This window comes from Hemitrygon akajei, chromosome 29 (assembly GCF_048418815.1).
Source record: "Hemitrygon akajei chromosome 29, sHemAka1.3, whole genome shotgun sequence".
NCBI classification, from domain to species: domain Eukaryota; kingdom Metazoa; phylum Chordata; class Chondrichthyes; order Myliobatiformes; family Dasyatidae; genus Hemitrygon; species Hemitrygon akajei.
Genome location: NC_133152.1, coordinates 14,387,269 through 14,410,214, shown reverse-complemented (window position 1 = coordinate 14,410,214; position 22,946 = coordinate 14,387,269).

The following is a 22,946-nucleotide window of genomic DNA, read 5'->3' as shown; positions in this document are numbered from 1 at the left end:
CTGGTGTTGAAATGAGCATAGCTTTTCTTGTAGATGATTCTAAATTATCTTGGGTATAAATCTTAGCTTTCAAATATGAATTTGTTGCCTTTTAGGGTGGGGTAGAGTCAAATACTTGTTAGTCCTGGCATATCTGGTGACAAGAATAAAATGAAACAGAAAAATAAGTGTTTTTGTTCTGAGGAGTTTTAAGAATCAAGGGAAACCAGCAGCCCAAGTTACTCAAAGTATTAATTTTTTTATTTTAATGTGAGAAGTACAAATCAGTTTACACTCAGATGGAAACATCAGTAAAACCCATTTGGCACTTAGATCTTAATCCACCATTCAGTGGGAGTCTGGCTGACCCTCCATCTCATTTCCATTTTCCTGTTTTCTCCCTGTACCCCGTGAATTATTTTCTTTGTTCATTGTTCAAATGTATTCAGTCATTTATAGTAATCTATCCTTTTACACACTGTTCAAGTTAGTCTAATTGGTTTGTCCTCTCCCCTCTCTAATTAGTTTCCATTTGCCATCTCCAACCTGCAGCCACCATTCAGTAAACTGAGCTGTGAACATTGACAACCAAAGCATCCATTGCAATATTACAATCAAAAACCAGCCAGAGTGAACCTTCTTGTTCGTGGATCTTACTTGCAGGTTACTGAAACTCTTAATTTCCATGCATGGGCAGTAAAGTGCAAAAAAATTAGCAAGCTGGACATCAGCTGCAGTGTGTTTGATATCCTGTTCTAACATCGAACACAACACATACTGAGATGGGGGACTAGATACATTCCACAGCAACACACAGAATCTGTGTGTGTGTGTGTGTGTGTGTGTGTGTGTGTGTGTGTGTCTCTCTCTCAACCAAGAAACTATCAACCTCTGCTTTAATGACTTGGCCTCCACAGTCATCTGTGCAAATGAATTCTATAGATTCACTACCTCTTGGCTGAAGAATTTCCTGTTCTAAATGGGCACCCCTCTATTGAAGCTGTGCTCTTTAGTCTTGGACTCACCTGCTATAGGAGTCATCCTCTCCACAACCACCCTGTTGAGACCTTTCAATATTCAATAGACTTTAATGAGAATTCCCCTTTAGCCAGAGAGTAGTGAATCTGTAGAATTTTTTTCACGACAGGCATCTGTGGAGGCCAAGTCATCGGGTATATTTAAGGAAAAGGTTGATAGATTCTTGATTAGTCAGGGCATGAAGCGATACAAGGAAATGGCAGGGGATTGGAGCTGAGAGGGTAAATAGGCCAACCATGATGTAATAGTGGAGAAGACTCGATGGGCCAAGTGGCCTATTTCTGCTCCAATATCTTATGGTCTCTTCTGGTCTTATGGTCCACGTGACACATCTACCTTCAGACCTTTTTGCTTCCCAAGCACCCTCTCCTTAGTAATAGCAACGATACTCCCTTCTGCCCACTGACATTTGAACTTCTGGTATACTGCTAATGTCTTCCACCATGAAGGTTGACACAAAATACTTACTAAGCTCTTTCACCATTTTTTGGTCCCCAATTACTAATTCTCCAACATCATTTTCCAGTGGTCAGTCCTGTATCCACTCCCACCTCTCTTTGTACTATTTACTTATGTATTTAAAAACTTCTTGTATCTTTTATATTTTTAGATATCTTGCCTTCATATTTCATTTTTCTCCTTGTGGTTATTTAGTGCTATCTCTCTTGCTTTTATGCTGTCTTTGACTTCCCTAGTCACCCATGGTTGCCTTATCCTCCCTTTAGAATGCTACTTCAATTTTGTGATGTATCTATCCTGCGCCATTCAAATTACCCACAGAAACTCCAGCCTTTGCTATTCTGCTGTCATCCCTGCTAGTGTTCTCTTCCAATCAACTTTGACCAAGTCCTCTCTCATGCCTCTGTAATTCCATTTTTTTTCTCCACTGTAATACTGCTACATCTGACTTTATCTTCTCCCTCTCAAACTGCAGGGTGAATTCTATCATTCTGTTCCCCGCCCCCGAAGATTCCTTTTACCTTAAGCTCCCTAATAAAATCTTTCATTACACAACACTCATCCATAATGGCCTTCCCTAGTAAGCTCACCCGCAAGCTGCTCTAAAAAGACATCTCACAAGGAAATCTGCAGATGCTGGAAATTCAAACACACACAAAATGCTGGTGGAACACAGCAGACCAGACAGCATCTATAAGGAGAAGCACTGTCGAAGTTTCGGGCTGAGACAGGGTCTGGGCCCGAAACGTCGACAGTGCTTCTCCTTATAGATGCTGCTTGGCCTAAGAAGACATCTCATAGGTATTCTAAAAATTCCCTCTTGGGATCCATGGAATAGGATTAGCCAATCGTGATTAGAAGGACATGTTTCTTTTTTATGTGCTTTTAGTTTCTTATAACTACACATTAACGGAACTGTTAAATATCTGATTACCAAACATACTTCAAAATCATGCACTTGCCTTATGCTAGGGATAAATTGTCAATTGGCAGTCTGGAGATTGAGAGGTAATGAGATGCAGACATTGGAAATGAAGCCCTTCAGGGTGCTCATTTCCGGTGCTTAAGCTCTCATCACCTCTTAGGTTTTCTATGTCAAAGCAGATCTTGATCCTTCTGATGAAGGGTCTGGGCCCAAAACGTCGACAGTGCTTCTCCTTATAGATGCTGCCTGGCCTGCTGTGTTCCACCAGCATTTTGTGTGTGTTGTTTCTTGATCCTCCAGATTGGTATACACAAAACACATGGTGTAGGATGAATGCACCAATGTTGGTATAGCCTAATTGTTTTAATTCCATTGGTTTTGTGAAGGGTCTGGGGATAACTCCATTTTATTTTCTTTGCAATGGGTACAATCTTTTGTACCCATTTAAGATTGTTGATGCTACAGTTGCTCTGATGTTAGATCATCTCTTTCTGCTCTTCAGTAGTTCCCTGGACTGTGCTGTAATGGCAATCAAATTGAATGAAGTTTCTGAAGATGATGACATTTGATAACTAGTCAAACATCAGTCACAATCTTACACAGCTATAAAAAATTTTTAAAAAAATTATGGCTGGATGACTGAATAATGAGAGATTTTAACTTGTATCCTTATAAAATGAATTTTGTTATACTTATCCAGACCACCTTCAAGAAGACGAGAACAGTACTCCAACTCTCTATCCCTGCCTGTATCCTAGGTCTATATTTCTAATTCGTGTAGATTACCTAAACAGGAAAATGCCCAGAAATGCTGGGGTTTTTTTCACACTGTATTTCAAGAACTCCTGTTCAAATGCCATGTGACGAAGTATTGGGGTTTGCCAGTACTTGCCAAAGTAATTATGTTTTTAAAAAAATATATAATTTGGGACTGGACCAAAATGCACACGTAAGACTGTGCTGAGCCTTGCATATAGACAAATGTGAATGGATGTGTAGATATACTCAGAGCAAGCTGGTATGAGCTGCTTCGTGCTGAAACTTTCAGCTAGGAAATATGAAGATTGAGAAAGCGCTTGAAACAGAAAACCAACAGCTGTTACAGTGTATTTTATAAATATTGATGGCATTGTAAATGACCATTTTTCATAGTTTAAAATTTCAACCTAATTTAGTTACTAAACTTCTAAATTTTCCATTAGATAATTGGAATTGGTTTATTATTGTCACATACTGAGATAGTGAAAAGCTTAATTTGAACACTTGATATGAATCAAATCATTGAGGGTAGAACAAGATAAAACAATAGAGTGCAGAATATGTAGAACACGTGAAGGAGAGGCCTGCATGCCCCAAAGGGCCTCAGTCTCCTCAGGAAGTAGAGGCGAATCTGGCCTTTCTTGTACACAGCCTCTGTGTTGGTGCTCCACTCAAGTCTGTCATCCAGGTGCACCCCAGGTACTTGTAGGTCTTCAACACTCCTATGTCTCTCATCATCAAGAGTAACAGGGTACAATGCGGGCTTAGTCTTCCTAAAGTCCATCACCATCTCCTTTGTCTTACTGATGTTGAGTTGCAGGTGATCCAACTTGCACCATTTGACAAAGTCTTCCACCAGGGCCCTGTATTCATCCTCCTATCTGACTATTGCTGTGTTATCAGAGGATCTCTGCAGATGGCATGACTCAGTGTTGTATCTAAAGGCCAAGGTATACAGGGTAAGCAGGAAGGGGGCAATACAGTCCCATGTGGGGCCCAAATGTTGCTTATAGCCATGTCTGGCATACAGCTCTACCCGTCTGCCAGTCAGTTAGTCCATTATCCAGGATACAATGGAAGTGCCAATCTGCATTGAATGGAGCTTTCCCCCCAGCAATGAGGGCTGTATGATACTTTATACTTTATTGTCACCAAACAATTGATACTAGAGCGTACAATCATCACAGCGATATTTGATTAAAAGTATTGAAAGTAAGGTAGTGCAAGTCAGGTCCGGATATTTGGAAAGTACATCCCAGATCCGGGTCAGGATCCATTCAGCAGTCTTACCACAGTTGGAAAGAAGCTGTTCCCAAATCTGACCATACGAATCTTCATGCTCCTGAACCTTCTCCCGGAGGGAAGAGGGACAAAAATTGTGTTGGCTGGGTGGGTAGTGTCCTTGATTATCCTGGCAGTACTGCTCCGACAACATGCGGTGTAAAGTGAGTCCAAGGATGGAAGATTGGTTTGTGTGATGTGCTGGGTTATGTTCACAATCTTTTGCAGCTTCTTCTGGTCTTGGACAGGACAACTGCCATACCAGGTTGTGATGTACCCTAGAAGAATGCTTTCTACGGTGCACCTATAAAAATCAGTGAGGGTTTTAGGGGACAGGCCAAATTTCTTCAGCTTTCTCAGGAAGCAAAGGTGCTGGTGGGCCTTCTTGGCAGTGGACTCTGCTTGATACTGAAGGCACTTGAGAAGTCAAAAAAAACATGATAGAAATAGGGGGTTTTGGACACTGGGCCAGAGCCCTATTTACTTGCTCTATGCTTATGTGACCACTGTGCTTTAAAAATAGTGGTGGCTTTGCCCTCTACAGTAATAAACCTTATCAGATCAATACATTAATGATCCAGTAAATATCTGAAATTGATATAGATAGAATTTTTAAAAGTCAGGCTATTGCAATGAAAGATTAATGAGAATAAATAAATTTTGGACTTTTGAGGAAGTGATGTAGAGCAGTGTACCTAGACTTTAGTAAGGTTTTTGACAGGTTCCCTATGGTAGGCTCATTTAGAAAGTAGAGGTGTGTGATCCAGGGAAACAAAGCTGCATTGGTTCAGAATTGGCATGCCTACAGAAGGCAGAAGATGGTAAAGGATTGAGTATATTCTGACTAGAGGTCAGTGACTAGTAGTGTTCTGCAGAGATCTGTACTGGAAGCACTGCCCTTTGGGATTTTAAGGAATTAGTTGGATAAGGAAATGGAAGGGTGGGTTAGTAAGTTTCCAGATGATATGATGGTTAGTAAAGATGTCAATAGTGTAGGGAGGTTGTAAGTTGCAATGGGTCATTGACAGGATGCCGAGCTGAGCTGAGAAGTGGCAGATGGACTTCAATAAGGACAAGTGATACCCTTTGGAAGGTTGAGGCAGAATAGAAGGTTAATGGTAAGTTCTTAACAGTGTGGAGGAATAGAAGGATTTTGCGTTCCACCTAAAAAGATCTATCAAATGTGCTGCACAATTTGAGAGGATGATAAAGAAGGCAATAGCGTGTTGGCCTTTATTAGGGGACTGAGTGCAAGAGGCGACATTGCAATTCTATAAAGCTGAGGTTTGACCACATTTGGAGTATTGTGTTCTGCTCTGGAATCATCATAGGAAGGGACTGGAATCCTTGGACAGGGTGCAGAGGAGATGTACTAGGATGCTGGCTGGATTAGAAAGGATGCCTTATAAGGAAAGGGTGAGTGAACTAGGGTTGTTCTCTTGAGTGAAGGAGGATGAGAAGTGACTTAATAGAGATGTCCAAGATGAGAGGCACAGTTAGAGGAAACAGCCAGACACTTTTTTTCTCAGAGCGGAAATGACTAATACAGGGGAACTTAATTTTAAGATGATTGGAGCAATGTAGCAGGGATGTCAATAGATGGCTTTTACAGAGTAGTAGGTGCATGGAATGTGTTGCCAGCAGTGGTGCTGGAGATGAATACATTTGGAACACTTAAACTTAGATAGGCACCTACATGAAAGAAAATGGAGAGCTGTGGGGGGAGGGTTGGGTTAGATTGATCTTTGAGTTGGTTAAAAATTCAGTACAACATCGTAGGCTGAATGGCCTGCACAAGTCTATGAACAGTTGCAGTAAGTCAAGATTATACAGTTTGGTTAAATTTATTCTAAAGATAATGTTCAGCAGTGGAGGATTAAACAGATTTGAAAGATTTGTAGAATGCTTATGATAACCTCTTTGAGCTAATATATTAAAGTTGGTAAAATATTTGTTTTCACCTTACAATATAGGTATAATGTCAATCTATAGCAATAAGCCAAAATAAAAAAATGTTGCATACTGGGGGCAGTCTTAGGCTTAATTCCACAGGGATATTTTGGAGGAATGCAATTTACAGTATATAGTTAACAAATAAGGAAATGTTTTTTAAAAATCAGCTATGTGACTCTCATTTTGGGGCAAGCAATAAATCTTAACCATTTTACAATAAAAGAAAATTTCCAGTGAGTTTAGAAAGAACAACCATAAGAAGAGGATTAAATGTGATTTGCAACTGACAGGAAAAAATCTTATTCAAGTTCACATTTGAGGTGGAAGTTATATCAATATTGATTTTCTCAGCTATGCCATGAGTGGTTGCTTTAATTCCCTAGGAAGTTAAACACTGATAGGTTGTTTTGGCAGCTGTTCTGCCTATTGTAAGAATCTCTAAGATATTTTTCACCAATTTTCCCATTTTCTTATATTGAAGAACAGTTTTCCTCCATCTTCTTTCTTGGGTTTTTTTTTTGTTATTGCACCAGGAAACATTAAGGCGAGTTTAAACAAAATTTAACCTTTAACTAGCATGGTTAATTTGTACCTGGACCCTCAAATTCTGGGAATTAAATCAACCATCTGCCTTTCTGGGACTGGAAACATCATCTTACAAGGGGTGGAGTGGGGAGGGACAGATGTAGAGTCATCTGAAGGGCTTGATGTTGAAGGAATTTCCCCACTGAGAATAACAGTACAAGAATCTGGACCAGCATTTCAATGAATTATGGCAAGCCAGATTTTCTTTTCATTGTGTGACTTACTTATCCTTAGTTAAGCTGAGAGGCCACAGTAACAATATAATACCCTCTACTACATTTCTCAGTACTTTTGGTCTCTAAGGTTCTGAGCGTATCCTTACTGTTTTATTGCAATGTGTCAATAATCCAGTAATATATATCTTAATGATGGCCCACCTCTCCCAAATGCAGTTGACTGACTCATCTTTTGGTAATTAATGCCTCCCTTAGCTTTCTGTAATGCCTTAGCAGTTCTTTCAAAGCAAACTCTCCTGGCAACCTTTCCTGGCAACTATTGGCTGTGTTTGCAGTCTGTTCTTTGTACTTCGGCTAAATTTCACATGATCTCACCACTTCCTGTAGCCACACATTGAAAATTCAGCTTCTCAAGTTTCCAGAAAACCTGAAAGAATATGTAAGAAATTTCCTCAGAATTGTCTATTTTGTGTCAGTCTTACATTTGACTTTCTGTTGAACACAGGTCCTCAAAATTGCATCTATATTATAAAATACATCATAAAATACATGCATCTCTTGCCTCACCTACTGCAGATTATACAATTTTCCCCCTGTTTGTTTAAGACCACAAATTAATGAGTCCATTGTCATTAATGTAATTGTGTTCTGTTATAAAATTGATAATCACCTCAAAGGTGTTTTTGGTGAGGAAAACATCTGGATTTATCAGCATTTGAACCGTTTCTGAATGGGCTTCATTCTAGTAATAATCAGAGCGTTAAGATTTCCAAAGGGTTTTGAGGATGAATACTGACTGTGTGGAGCCAAGGCTGAAAATTTGAATCGGGCAGAGCCAAAGCATAAGTTTAGAGAAAAAAATAGTTAAACTTCATCACATACATATGGGAGGGAGATTGAAAATCCAACTGAGTGTTGCCACAACAACCTTGCAATTAACATCAACAAAACTAAAGCACTGATTATCAACTACAGGAGGAAGAAACTAGAGGTCCATCAGCCAGTCTCATTAAGGGAGCAAATGTAGAGAAGGCCAGTAGCTTTAAATTCTATGTTAACGTATCTGAGGATCTATCTTGCAACCAACACAAAAGTGCTATTACAAAGAAGGCAGGAGAGCATCTCTACTTTCTCATAATTGCGCAGATTTGGCATGACACCAAAAACTCTGACAAATTTGTATAGATGCACAGTGGAGAGAATCCTGACTGGTTGCATCACTGTCTGATATGGAAACACCATCACCAGGGAATGGAAAAGATTACAGAAAGTGGTGGATACAGCCAGTCCATCACAGGTAAAGCTCTCCCCATCAAAGAAACAATACCCTCTTCTTACTACTATCAGCGGGCAGGAGGAACAGGAGTCTTAGGTCCTGCATTACCAGTTCAGGAATAGTTATTACTCTACAACCATTATGCTCCTGAACCGGTGTGGATAGCTTCAATAGCTACAACTCTGATTTTATGAGCTACAGACACACTTCAACAATTCTATACAACTCATGTTCTCAGTAAATTTTATTTATTTGCAGTTTATCATCTTTTGTACACTGGTTGTATGTCAGTCTTTGTTTATGTATGGTTTTTCATAAATTCTCTTGTTTTTATTGTATCTATCTACCACTGCCAAGGGTGATGGTAGAGGCAGACACATTTAGGGATATTTAAGAAACACAGATAAGCATATGGATGATGGAAAAATGGAGTGATATGGAGGAGGGAAGGGTTAGATTGATGTTAGAGTAAATTATAAGGTCAGCACAACACAATTGGCAGAAGAGCCTAGACTGTGCTCTGATGTTCTATGTTCAATTTCTTCTTCCTGTAAATTCCTGCAAGAAAATGAATCTCAAGCTAGTAGATGGTAATGTATATATGCACTTTGTGAATTTACTTTCAACAGTAAATTTAGTTTGGGAACTTTTCCAGCACTTTCAGCTTACAAATCATGATTTAGAAACTTATTATGGAGTTTGCACTGTATGCCACATTAATATGTCATCAGGACTTATGAGTGTGGGTCTTCATATTACAGCACCCTCTTTAATGTTGGTGTAGTTAAATGCATGTTTTCTGCTAGTTTGGCTATAAAGTCCATTTTAAATAAAACTGGTTGTCTAAAGACAAGGTGGCTGATGGCAAGATATCCAGCAACTATCCAATTACCATGATATATGTGGATTATTGAGTTCTGTTTAAACCGTCTGTGTGGTCCAAACATTTGTCACTGTACTGAGCCAAGAAACAGGAGAATGAACCAGGTTCAGAAAGACGATCAGTGCCTGCAGTAAGAGATGGTTCAACAATCTCCTCAAAAATGAAACTCTGTCTTTGATGTGAACATCCTTGCCTTATTCTAGAGCATATTATCTGTACTTGGTGCTAGGCCAGTTCAGCAAGAGGATGAGAACACCAACTGACAGTTAATGAAATACAGAATATTTGGGAAAAGCAGAACACGATATAATAATCATCATTGGCAAGGAAGAAGACGTGTCCATTTTCAGAAGTCAGAGGTAGTGTGTGTGTGTGGGAAAGTGGTTTCAGTTAGCTATCGTATGGAAGGTGATTGCCTAATTGCCTTGTCCCTATGGCCAAAGTGCTCTACCAATGTCACAATATGGATTTTGTCCTTCAGAACTATAACTAACACAATATTCACTGTGGGATAAATCCAAGGACATTGTAGGGAATTGTATCATAGACTTTATTGACCTTATTAAAACCATTGATTTTATCAACAGGGAGGAATTGCAGAAAATCTTTTGCAACTTTGGCTACCCTCAGGAATTCATTACCACCAGTTGCTACACGGTGGCGTGAAGTCTGAGATTCTCAAGGATGGATACATCATAGACCTAATCTTATTCTAGGCAGTTTCTAGAATAGGTTACATGGTTGGTACAACATTATGGGCTAAAGGGCCTGTAATGCGCTGTAAAGTTCTATGTCTATGTTCTAATCCCAGGGCAAACTGGGATCAAGCAAGCAGGGGTGTATATATAGGAAAAATAACGTGTGTGGCAAGCACTGAAATTGTGCCCCTGTTCAAACATCTGACACCTATCTTTTAGATAACTTTACCATAATATCAGCTCAAAAATGCAAATCAAGCTCATTAATCTTTTAATTAACAAATTATGGCACTACATGAAAATTATAACTGGAGCTTCCTTGCTTTCACTGATGCAAATTGGTCTATGATGGGATCAAAATCAGTTTCTACACTCAGCAGAGCAAGATCACAAGAGTCTGCTTTGACCCATGGAGGCTCTCAAATACAAAAGTTTTAGTTTTAACTTGCTGAATGATCTTTCACAGCTGGCGATAGAAACTGCGACGGTTAACATAATCTGAATAGCAATGGGAAAATTGGGGAAGACGCTCTCATCTCCATACTGAACAACAAATTGAAGAAGCTCGTCAGGTATTGATATTTTCGTGTGGACCTACCTTGATAGCAACATTCTGCAATCCAAAATTTCTTCATATAGCTGCTGTCCATCAACATCAGAGCTGTACAATTCGCCCAAATTTTCGCACTTTAGGTTGTTACTTTTGGTGCCGTAACACAGTCCCTCAACATCGAGAAGGAACCCAAACTTGGCATTAGTGTCGTGCAAACAAGCAAACCTTTTGTGCATTTCTCTGTGAAGACGGTCAAGTGTTCCCTTCATGACTCTTTCCATTTCCTCCTTAGCTGTTAACCCAGTGTCTCTCAAGTTCTCATCAGCCATTCGTTTCTTTCATCTCTGATGTCTTTCAACTTCAATATTCCATTCGTGACAGAGACTGACTCCTTCAAGTGACTCACTGACCTTTCATCATAAAAATGATCTCAGAGGGCTTTCAAATCCAGGGCAGCATTGTGGAAGTTCATGCTACGATCCTGCAGCCTCTTTTGAATATGGTCAATGCAAATGAGTACTTTGTTCCAAGATCCTAGCAAAATCAGAAAATTGTAACTCAACATGCGGTTGTACAGCTGCCTTGCGTCACTTCTTGTTTCACTGGTCTCGTGTTCATTGTCTATCGTGTCTTGGAGAACTTGTATCTCCTCAAGGTACTTGTTGACGGGCTTCGCTGCTTCTGTCTGAAGAAAATTCTTCTTTCACTATCAGAGGATGGCTTGTCTGACTTTAATAGAAACTGCTCAGTGGCGCCCCCACTTTAAGTGGTGCCCAGGGCATGTGCCATACCTTAGAGTAACTTACTTCCAGTAAGAAATCTCTTAGTATCTTTCCTTTCAGTTAGTCCTGACGAAGGGTCTCAGTCCGAAACGTTGACAGTGCTCTCCCTATAGATGCTGACTGGCCTGCTGTGTTCCACCAGCATTTTGTGTGTGTTGTTTTATGATATCTTGCAGATGCTGGAAAACAACAAAATGAACCATTTGGGAAACGATTCTGTAGAATTCAACCATAATAACTACAGTGAATATGAATGCTGTTAGATTCCATCTGTAAACTTCCTACTAAAATCGAATTGCATTCGCAACAACTATAACCTTGTCAAAATCATTCTAACCACAAATCTAAATTAAATTATCTTCCATTAAAGCAGAGATTCCCAACCATGGTCCAATACCATTAAGCAATGTGTTTGTGGACCCCAGGTTGGGAATCTCAGCATTAAAGGAATGATCTTGAAATTATTCTTAGAGATAGTATTTATAATTATCTGGATAGACAGGATCTGATTAGGAGTAGCCAGCATGGATTTGTGCGTGGAAGGTCATGTTTGACAAACCTTATTGAATTTTTTGAAGAGGTTACGAGGAATGTTGACGAGGGTAAGGCAGTGGATGTAGTCTATATGGACTTCAGCAAGGCCTTTGACAAAGTTCCACATGGAAGGTTAGTTAAGAAGGTTCAGTCATTAGGTATTAATGCTGGAGTAATAAAATGGATTCAACAGTGGCTAGATGGGAGATGCCAGAGAGTAGTGGTGGATAATTGTTTATCGGGATGGAGGCCGGTGACTAGCGGGGTGCCTCAGGGATCTGTTTTGGGCCCAATGTTGTTTGTAATATACATAAATGATCTGGATGATGGGGTGGTAAATTGGATTAGTAAGTATGCTGATGATACTAAGGTAGGAGGTGTTGTGGATAATGAGGTGGGTTTTCAAAGCTTGCAGGGAGATTTATGCCGGTTAGAAGAATGGGCTGAACGTTGGCAGATGGAGTTTAATGCTGAGAAGTGTGAGGTTCTACATTTTGGCAGGAATAATCCAAATAGAACATACAGGGTAAATGGTAGGGCATTGAGGAATGCAGTGGAACAGAGAGATCTAGGAATAACAGTGCATAGTTCCCTGAAGGTGGAGTCTCATGTAGATAGGGTGGTGAAGAAGGCTTTTGGAACGCTGGCCTTTATAAATCAGAGCATTGAGTACAGAAGTTGGGATGTAATGTTAAAATTGTACAAGGCATTGGTAAGGCCAAATTTGGAATATTGTGTACAGTTCTGGTCACCGAATTATAGGAAAGATATCAATAAATTAGAGAGAGTGCAGAGACGATTTACTAGGATGTTACCTGGGTTTCAGCACTTAAGTTACAGAGAAAGGTTGAACAAGTTAGGTCTCTATTCATTGGAGCGTAGAAGGTTGAGGGGGGATTTGATCGAGGTATTTAAAATGTTGAGAGGGATAGATAGAGTTGACGTGAATAGGCTGTTTCCATTGAGAGTAGGGGAGATTCAAACGAGAGGACATGATTTGAGAGTTAGGGGGCAAAAGTTTAAGGGAAACACGAGGAGGTATTTCTTTACTCAGAGAGTGATAGCTGTGTGGAATGAGCTTCCTGTAGAAGTAGTAGAGGCCAGTTCAGTTGTGTCATTTAAGGTAAAATTGGATAGGTATATGGACAGGAAAGGAGTGGAGGGTTATGGGCTGAGTGCGGGTAGGTGGGACTAGGTGAGATTAAGAGTTCGGCACGGACTAGGAGGGCCGGAATGGCCTGTTTCCGTGCTGTGATTGTTATATGGTTATATGGTTATTGCAAAGAAGTCATAAAAAATAAAGCATTTATCAGTCTTGTCAGCAAACATGTTTAACTTGAGTCAAACTTGGTGAAAGGGCAATATTTCCCTTTATAGCATTCTCCACCAAGTATAATTAACCCTAACCCCAGTAAAACAGTGTTGGGACACAGTCATTCTTCAATAATTGTGAGGTTGCTGCCAATCTACAGTGATTCATGGAAAACTTGACTGGGACTCCTGAACTCATTTCTTTTGAGACAAATTTCAGCATCAGGAGGCTTTCATTCCATCATTTGGTTACAGTACTAGCTAGTTCCCAGAGGAAAGTATTGCATTAAATTTTGTGATTCAGTTCCTCAGCACACTTTTCTTCAGCCAGTAACATTCGAGTACATGTATGAGAGGGAAATTTTTTACCCATCACAATAGATTTCTGAGACCAAGTAAGGAAGTCCCAAACAGTGAATACATCAGTGGCTACTTTATAGGTACACCTGATCATTAATTCAAATATCTAATCAGCCAATCATGTGGCAGAAACTCATTGTATAAAAGCATACAGACATGGTCAAGAGGTATGCACTCTTCTTGGGCTTCCAGCCGGGTACAGGTGTCAATGTTAAATGACATTTCGATAACCAACTCCGCCACCTTCATCAGGGATGAGGCCTAGGTATGTCTAGTCTGGTGGTATATACTCAACTCCCATCATCCCTCCCTCCTGATTGGTTAGTCCTCAACCAATCAGGTTTCCGCTGCCTACCTTGTTTAAAATTGTGTTCCTATGGTTACTTGGAGTGAGACCTTCATCTTTGTTAAAATTATTATTCTCTAGTCCTAGTTCAATGTCTTCCTTCACCAGGTGGTCCCAAAAGCCATTGGTGCAGCACAGTATGATATAGAGGTTCAGTTAGTTGTTCAAACCAAACATCGGAATGGGGAAGAAATGTGATTTGACCTTGGAATGATTGTTGGTGCTAAATGGGGTGGTTTAGTATTTCTTGAGACACTGCTGATCTCCTGGGATTTTCATGCACAAGAGTCTTTAGAGTTTACAGAGAATGGTGTGAGAAACAAAAAAAACTTGTAGTTCTGTGGCCGAAAACACTTTGTAGATGAGAGAGGTCAGAGGAGAATGGCCAAACTGGTTCCCTTTGGCCTCTTGGCTGAGTCATAAAAAGTCAAGATCAAAACACCCTAATACTCAACCTGACATTCATAACCTCCAGTTCAGGTGCTGGCATCTGCAAAGTGTTTTAACTGTATTGCAAAACCAATGACTTGGATTAATTTCCTGCTGCTCTCTGTCAGGCGTTTGTATGTTCTGCCTGTGACTGTGTGGGTTTCCTCCCACAGTCCAAAGACATACTGACTGGCAGGTTGAATGGTCATTGTAAATTGTCCTGTGAGTAGGCTAGGGTTAAATCGGGGGTTGCTTAGCAACGCAGTTTGAGGGGTCGGAAAGGCCTATTCCACACTGTATCTCAATTGATCAATAATAAAAAAATAAAGTAAAATAAAATAATTTAATCTAGACATCTGTCCTCCAACTCATTATTAGCATTGCCGTGGATAGATGTTGAATAGAGTGCCTTTTCCTCCCTCTATTCCCTTTGATATTATGTTCTTGTTCTCTTCCTGTTAAAGTTGTGAGCAGGCTTCTCTATCGTCACTATTTGTATGAGTTTCCGGAAGCTTGTACTCATCCTGCAGCTGCAGTATGCTGGTGAGTGATTACGCTTTGACACTCAGGAGTAGCTCCTAAGTTAAGGAGCAGTTGGCACAGAATCTGCAGAAAATCTTTTGCCGTAATACTTGTGTTCTTCCTTGTGTGCACAAGCATATTGAAAAGTAGTTTGGCTAGATTAAGAGGAATGCTGTTCTTGAGTAACATCACTTTTCTGTTTTGGTCTGATTTGTAGTGCTGAGTATTTTGACATTCTCTGCTATGGCATGTTAGTAGTGAGAAGAGGACATGTCTTGGATGGTGATGAAGATGCAAGCAAAAGACAGGCAACTATAGGCCAGTTAGCTTAACATCTGTAGTCGGGAAAATGCTTGAAGCTGTCATTAAGGAAGAAATAGCGAAACATTTAGAAAGGAGTGGTTCCATTAGACAGATGCAGCATGGATTCAGAAAGGGCAGGTCCTGTTTGACAAACTTACTGGAGTTCTTTGAGGACATAATGAGTGCAGTGGATAGAGGGGAACAGGTGGATGTCGTATACTTGGATTTCCAGAAGGCATTTGATAAGGTGCCGCACAAGAGACTTATGAATAAGATACGGATGCATGGAGACAGAGGAAGTGTATTGGCATGGATAGTGGATTGGTTAACCATTAGAAGGCAGAGAGTTGGTATAAATGGGTGTTTCTCTGGTTGGCAGTCAGTAGTAAGTGGTGTTTCACAGAGGTCGGAGCTGGGCCCGCAGCTGTTTACCATTTACACTGATTTGAAAGAGGGGACTGAGTGTAGCATAGCAAAATTTGCTGATGACACTAAACTGAGTGGAAAAGCAAATTGTACAGAGGGCGTGGAGCGTCTGCAGAGGGATATAGATAGGTTAAGTGAGTGGGCCAAGGTCTGGCGGATGGAATACAATGTTGGTAAATGCGAGATCATCCACTTTGGGAGGTATAATAGAAGAGCAGAGTATTATTTAAATTGTGAAAGATGGCAGCATGCTGTTGTGCAGAGGGACTTGGGAGTGTTTGTGCATGAATCGCAAAAAGTTGGTTTGCAGGTACAACAGGTTATTAAGAAGGCAAATGGAATATTGGCCTTCATTGCCAGAGGGATTGAATTCAAGAGTAGGGAAGTCATGCTGCAACTATGCAGGGTACTGGTGAGGCTGCACCTGGTTGATTCCAAGGATGAAGGGGTTAACCTATGAGGAGAGATTGAGTTGCCTGGGATTTATATTCTCGAGTTCAGAAGAATGAGAGGGGATCTTATAGAAACATACAAAATTTTGAAAGGGATAGATAAGATAGAAATAGGAAAGTTGTTTCCACTGGTAGGTGAGTCTAGAACTAGGGGACATTGCCTCAAGATTCAGGGGAGAAGATTTAGGACGGAGATGAGGAGAAACTATTTTTCCCACAGTGTGGTGAATCTGTGGAATTCTCTGCCCGGGGAGGCAGTTGAGGCTTCCTCACTAAATATATTTAAGAAATAGTTAGATGGGTTTTTACATAGTAAGGGAATTAAAGGTTATGGGGAAAAGGCAAGTAGATGGACCTGAGCTTATGGACATTGAATGGCGGGGCACGCTCAATGGGCCGGATGGCCTACTCCTGCTCCTATTTCTTATGTTCTTATGTTGTAAAGTGTTAGAGCTCTCAGCCACAGTCCAATCTTCAGCTGCATACTGTGTAGTCCCTACCACACCTGTTCCTCGTTCCTCACCATTTAAAAAAAAATCCATGTGTCCATCTTGAATGCAGAATAGCTGCTCGCCCATTTCTCTACATTCATTTCCACCTGCTCTGTTGCCATCTTCACTCTGCCACATGTCCAACTCCTCTTTGAAATGTAATCACACCTGGAAACTATCCCCACTGAAGTTCAGAGTAGTGGTGAACTTAAGTCGCAAATCTACAAATACATCATCTACAAGTGGGAAGAGAAAGATATATAGAGGCACCTCAGAAATTCATTACTAGTGAGCAGTTTCAAGTTCTTGGGTAACACGCACAACACGCTGGATGAACTCAGCAGGTCAGGCAGCATCCGTGGAAACGAACAGTCAATGTTTCAGGCTGAGACCCTTCGTCACGACTGAAGAGGGAGGGGGCAGGGGCCCTATAAAGAAGGTGGGGGGAGGGTGGGAAGGAGAAGGCTGGTAGGTGCCAGGTGAAAAACCAATCAGAGGAAAGATCAAGGGGTGGGGGAGGGGAAGCAGGGAGGGGATAGGCAGAAAAGGTGAAGAAGGAATGTAAGGGGAAAGCATTATGGGTAGTAGAAGGAGGTGGAACCATGACGGAAGTGATAGGCAGCGGGAGGAGGAGGCAGAATGAAACTGGGATGGAGAAAGGGAGGGGGAGGGAATTACTGGAAGTTGGAAAATTCAATGTTCATGCCAAGGGGCTGGAGACTACCCAGACGGTGTATGAGGTGTTGCTCCTCCAACCTGAGTTTGGCCTCATCATGGCAGTAGAGGAGGCCATGTATGGACATAACTGAATGGGAATGTGAAGCAGAGTTGAAGTGGGTGGCAACCGGGAGATCCTGTCTGCTGTGGCGGACGGAGTGGAGATGCTCGACGAAACAGTCCCCCAATCTGAGTCGGGTTTCACCGATGTAGAGGAGGCCGCACCGGATGCAATAGATGACCCCAACAGACTCACAAGTGAAGTGTTGCCTCACCTGGAAGGACGGTTTAGGGCCCTGAATGGTGGTAAGAGAGGAGGTGTAGGGACAGGTGTAGTGCCAGGTGGGAGATCCGTGGGGAGGGACATGTGGACCAGGGAGTCTTGGAGGGAACGATCCCTGCGGAAAGTGGAGAGGGGTAGAGAGGGAAAGATGTGTTTAGTGGTGGGGTCCTGTTGACGGTGGCGTAAGTTGAGGAGGATAATGTGCTGGATCCGGAGGCTGGTGGGGTGGTAGGTGAGGACAAGGGGAACACGGTCCCTGTTTTGGTGACGGGAGGATGGGGTGAGGGCCGAAGTGTGGGAAATGGAGGAGATGCGGGTGAGGGCATCATTGATGATGGCAGAAGGGAAACAACGATCCTTAAAGCAAGAGGACATTTGAGATGTCCTGGAACGGAAAGCCTCATCCTGGGAGCAGATGTGGCGGAGACGGAGGAATAGGGAATAGCATTTTTGCATGTGGCAGAGTGGGAAGAGGTATAGTCGAGGTAGTTATGAGAGTAAGTGGGTTTATAGAAGATGTCAGTGGACAGTCTGTCCCCAGAGATGGAGACTGAGAGATCAAGAAAGGGGAGAGCAGTGTCCAAGATGGACCAAGTGAATTTGAGGGCTGGGTGGAAGTTAGAGGCAATGTCGATGAAATTGACGAGCTCAGCATGGGTGCAGGAAGCAGCACCAATGTAGTCGTCAGTGTATCGAAGGAAAAGTTGGGGAGCAGTACCAGTAGAGGTTTGGAGCATAGACTGTTCCACATAATCAACGAAGAGGCAAGCATAACTGGGGCCCATGCAAGTGCTCATAGCTACACCCTTGGTCTGAAGAAAGTGGGAAGAGCCTAAAGAGAAGTTATTAAGTGTGAGTATCAGTTCCACCAATCGGAGGAGTGTGGTGGTGCTGGGGAACTGGTGAGGACTTCTGTCAAGAAAGTAGCGGAAGGCTTTGAGGCCTTCTCATGGGGAATGGAAGTGTATAAGGATTGGGCATCCATAGTGAAAATGAAGTGGTTGGGACCAGGGAACTGGAAGTTATTGAAGAGGTGGAGAGCATGAGATGTATCCCAGATGTAGGTGGGGAGGGACTGAACTATGGGTGACAAAATGGACTCCAGGTAGGCAGATACAAGTTCGGTGGGACAGGAGGAGGCCGAAACTATGGGTCTACCAGGACAGTCAGGCTTGTGGATCTTGGGAAGGAGGTAAAACCGAGCAGTGTGGGGTGTGGAAATTATGAGGTTTTTTTGGCTGAGGATGGAAGATCTCTGGAGTTGATAAGGGCAGTGATGGTATGGGAGACAATGGTTTGATGTTTTTTGGTGGGGTCCTGTTCCAGGGGTAAATAAGAGGTGTTAGAGAGCTGCCATTTGGCCTCAGTGAGGTAGAGGTCCGTCCGCCAGACTACTATGGCACCACCTTTGTCTGCGGGTTTGATGGTGAGGTTAGGATTAGTGCGGAGAGAGTGGAGGGCAGTGAGGTTGGAACAGGAGGGAGGAGTGGTGAAATTGAGACGGTTGATGTCTCGGCAACAGTTGGAGATGAAAAGGCCGAGTGCAGGTAGAAGGCCCGGAGGAGGGGTGATGTCCAGGGGGAGGAGGAGGGTTGAAGACAGGAGAAGGGGTCATCAATAGGGGGAGGGGAATCCTTGTTAAAGTAGTAGGCTCGGAGATGTAGGCGACGGAAGAAGAGTTCAGCGTCATGGCGGGCACGGAACTCACTGAGGTGTGAACGGAGGGGGACAAAAGTGAGGCCCTTTCTAAGCACAGAACGCTCTGCCTCAGAGAGGGGAAGGTCAGAGGGGATGGTGAAGACATGGCAAGGGTTGGAGCTGGGGTCAGAGGAGGGTAAAGAGTGGGAGGTCTCAGGAGGGAGAGGGGTGTTGGGATGTTCAAGGAGAGCGGGTTTGGGGAAGGATGAGGGATCGGGGAATGGAGGGGGGATGAGGGTTAGAGGGAAGGTTGGGAGTCGCAGGGAGGATAGAGGGTAGTGGAGGAATAAGATGAGCGGTAGGAATCAGCGGCAGTAAGAATGGTCCCAGTCTGGAGAGGATCAGGACCTCGGTCTGAGCTGGATCTAGAGCTGGGGGTGGCAGAGCCTGTGGCCTGCAGGGCGCCAGAACTGAGGTCCGAGTCGGAGGCGAGTGAGTCCATGGCCCGCCGGGGGCTGGTGCCTATGTCTTGGAGGCCGTGGTTCCAGTTGGGGTCAGAGTCAGAGGCAGATGGGTCTTCGGCCTACCGAAGGCCTGAGAAGTTGTAGCCCAAGGGGTCGGGGTCCAGGCTGGAGGCGGGCGAGCTTGTGGTCCTTCTTGGACGCGAGGAAAGAAAAGGAACGGCGGTTGGAGGCGTGAATCCGGCGGAGAATGAAGTGTAGGAGAGGTCCATGGCAGATGGTGGAGAGCGAGGCCCGGAGTAGTTGCAGCGAGAGGGACAGGGCCTGTAGGTATCTCCGCATGATGGTGAGTGTGGCGCGGAGAATGCGGTGGGAGCAGTGGTCAATAAAACGGAAGTACCTGGGATCCTCGCTGGGCCCAAACTGGGAGGTCTGGAACCAGAGCTGGAATCCCTGTGGTACGAGATGGCAGCGGAGACACGTTCCCAGGAAGTCAACGTGGCTGTGGTAGTGGGACTGGGTCAGGATGTGGTCGAAGAGTCGGAGAGAAGCGGAGATCACAGAGGGGGAGCAGTGAGAGAGGGTCTCACTGAACTCCTATCGAAGGGAAAATCCTGGGTGTTCTATCTGGGTCCAAGATATTGATGCAATCACAAAGAAGGCACGTCAGTGCTGTACTTCATTAGATGTTTGAGGATATTTGATATTTTACCAATTCCTACAGATGAGCAGTGGACAGCATCTGATGTGTTGCATCTATTTCTTCAGCGGCTTGATTAGGGCATGACTGCGCAAGTGCGTGGACGTCGGCCAGTGAGAACAGTTTGAAAAGAGATACTCTATAGAGCGGATGATGGAGTAGAGGCAGACAGAGTAGGAAGGCTTTGGCTCAACAGGCTTCGGCGATAACAGGACGAGGCGAGGTAGGTTGCCTGTGTAGAACACAGACAGGAAGAATATGTGTGAGGCCGGTGTTCTGTGCTGGGTGTCAGATGTGGGAAGTCCGGACGGCCACATCGGCTCCAGGTGCGTCAAGCTGCAGCTCCTTAGGGACTGCGTTAGGGAACTGGAGATGCAGCTCGATGACCTTCGTCTGGTCAGGGAGAGTGAGGAGGTGATAGGGAGGACCTTGCCCACAGAAGGCCAAAGAGTGGTTGTAGATGGGTCATATTCTGCATGGAGGTCGGTCACCAGTGGTTTGTCTCAGGGATCTGTTCTGGGACCCCCTACTCTTCATGATTTTTATAAATGACCGGGATGAGGAAGTGGAGGGATGGGTTAGTAAATTTGCTGATGACACAAAGGTTGGAGGTGTGGACAGTGTGGAGGGCTGTCAGAGGTTATAGCAGGATATTGACAGGATTCAAAACTGGGCTGAGAAGTGGCAGATGAAATTCAACCCAGATAAGTGTGAAGTGGTTCATTTTGGTAGGTCAAATATGATGGCAGAATATAGTATTAATGGTAGGACTCTTGGCAGTGTGGAGGATCAGAGGGATCTTGGAGTCCGAGTCCATAGGATACACAAAGCTGCTATGCAGGTTGTCTCTCTGGTTAAGAAAGTATACAGTGCATAGGCCTTCATTAATCATGGGATTAAGCTTAGGAGCAGAGAGGTAATGTTGCACCTATATAGGACCCTGGTCAGACCCCATTTGGAATACTGTGCTCAGTTCTGGTCGCCTCACTACAGGAAGGATGTGGAAACCATAGAAAGGGTGCAGAGGAGATCTACAAGGATGTTGCCTGGATTGGGGAGCATGCCTTGTGAGAATAGGTTGAGTGAACTCGGCCTTTTTTCTATGAGCGACGGAGGATGAGAGGTGACCTGGTAGAGATGTATAAGTCGATGAGAAGCATTGATCATGTGGATAGTCAGAGGCTTTTTCCCAGGGCTGAAATGGCTAGCACAAGAAGGCACAATTTTAAGGTGCTTGAGAGTAGGTACAGAAGAGATGTCAGTGGTAAGTTTTTTACGCAGAGAGCGGTGAGTGCGTGGAATAGGCTGCCGACGACACTGGTGGAGGCGGGTACGATCAGGTCTTTTAAGAGACTCCTAGACAGGTACATGGAGCTCAGAAAAATAGAGGGCTATGGGTAACTGTAGGTAATTTCTAAGGTAAGGGCATGTTCGGCACAGCTTTGTGGGCTGAAGGACCTGCACTGTGCTGTAGGTTTTCTGTTTCTATAGCCTGGTATGGAACTTTCAATGCCAGGAATGCATAGGAATGAAAGAGGCTGCAGGGTGTTATAGACTCAGCCAACTCCATCTCAACACAAACCTCCCCACCATCAAGGACAGCTTCAACAGGTGATGCCTCAGGAAGGCAGCATCCATCATTAAGGAACTTCACCATCCAGGCCATGCCCTCTTCTCGTTACTACCATCAAGAAGGAGGCACAGTTGCTGGAAAATACACGCTCAATGATTTCAGATTAGTCTCTTCCCCTCCACCATTAGGTTCCAAATGGTCTATCAACCCATGAACACTACCTCATACCTTCAATTTGCACTAATTGTTTTTATGATTTATAATTTATCAATTTTATATCTTTGTACTGTATTGTCACTGCAAAACAACAACTTTCATGTCATACGTCAGTGATTATAAATCTGATTCTGATTCTGAAAGTGGAAGTCCATCTACAGGAGTGACAAATAGGTCATCCTGCTATGTGCTGCAGGAAAAGTCATTGCTTCAGTATATAAAGGATAAAAGAGAATCGAGGATAGATATAGGACCACTACAAAATGATGCTGGAGATAATGTAATGAGAGATGGCAGAGGAACTGGATGTGTATTTTGCATCAGTTTTCACAGCAGAAGATGTCTGCAGTATACTGGACATTTAAGAGTGTCAGGGAAGTGAGGTTTGTGCAGTGAAAATTATGACTGAGAAGGTGTTCAGGAAGCTTAATGGTCTGAGGGTGGGTAAATCTGGACCTGATGGAATGCACACCCGTATTCTCAAGGAAGTAACTGGAGAGATGGTGGAGGCACTAACAATGATTTTTCAAGAATCGATAGATTCTGGCATTGTACCAGAAGATTGGAAAATCACAACTGCTACTCCGCTATTTAAGAAGGGTGGGAGGCAGCAGAAAGGAAACTATAGACCTGTTACCCTGCCATCTGCCACAGGGAGAGTCCTCCTCAAACACTGATCAAGTTGACAAAGCCTTGGAGCTCAACTGCATGTGCACATACACAAGTGCCAGATGTATATTGTGAGGTTGGGTGACCTTGGTTTGGGATAGGAGACACATGAACAATTTCCCATTCATCCTGTAGACATGCTTCAGTGAGAAGCTTGCTGGAAATAAT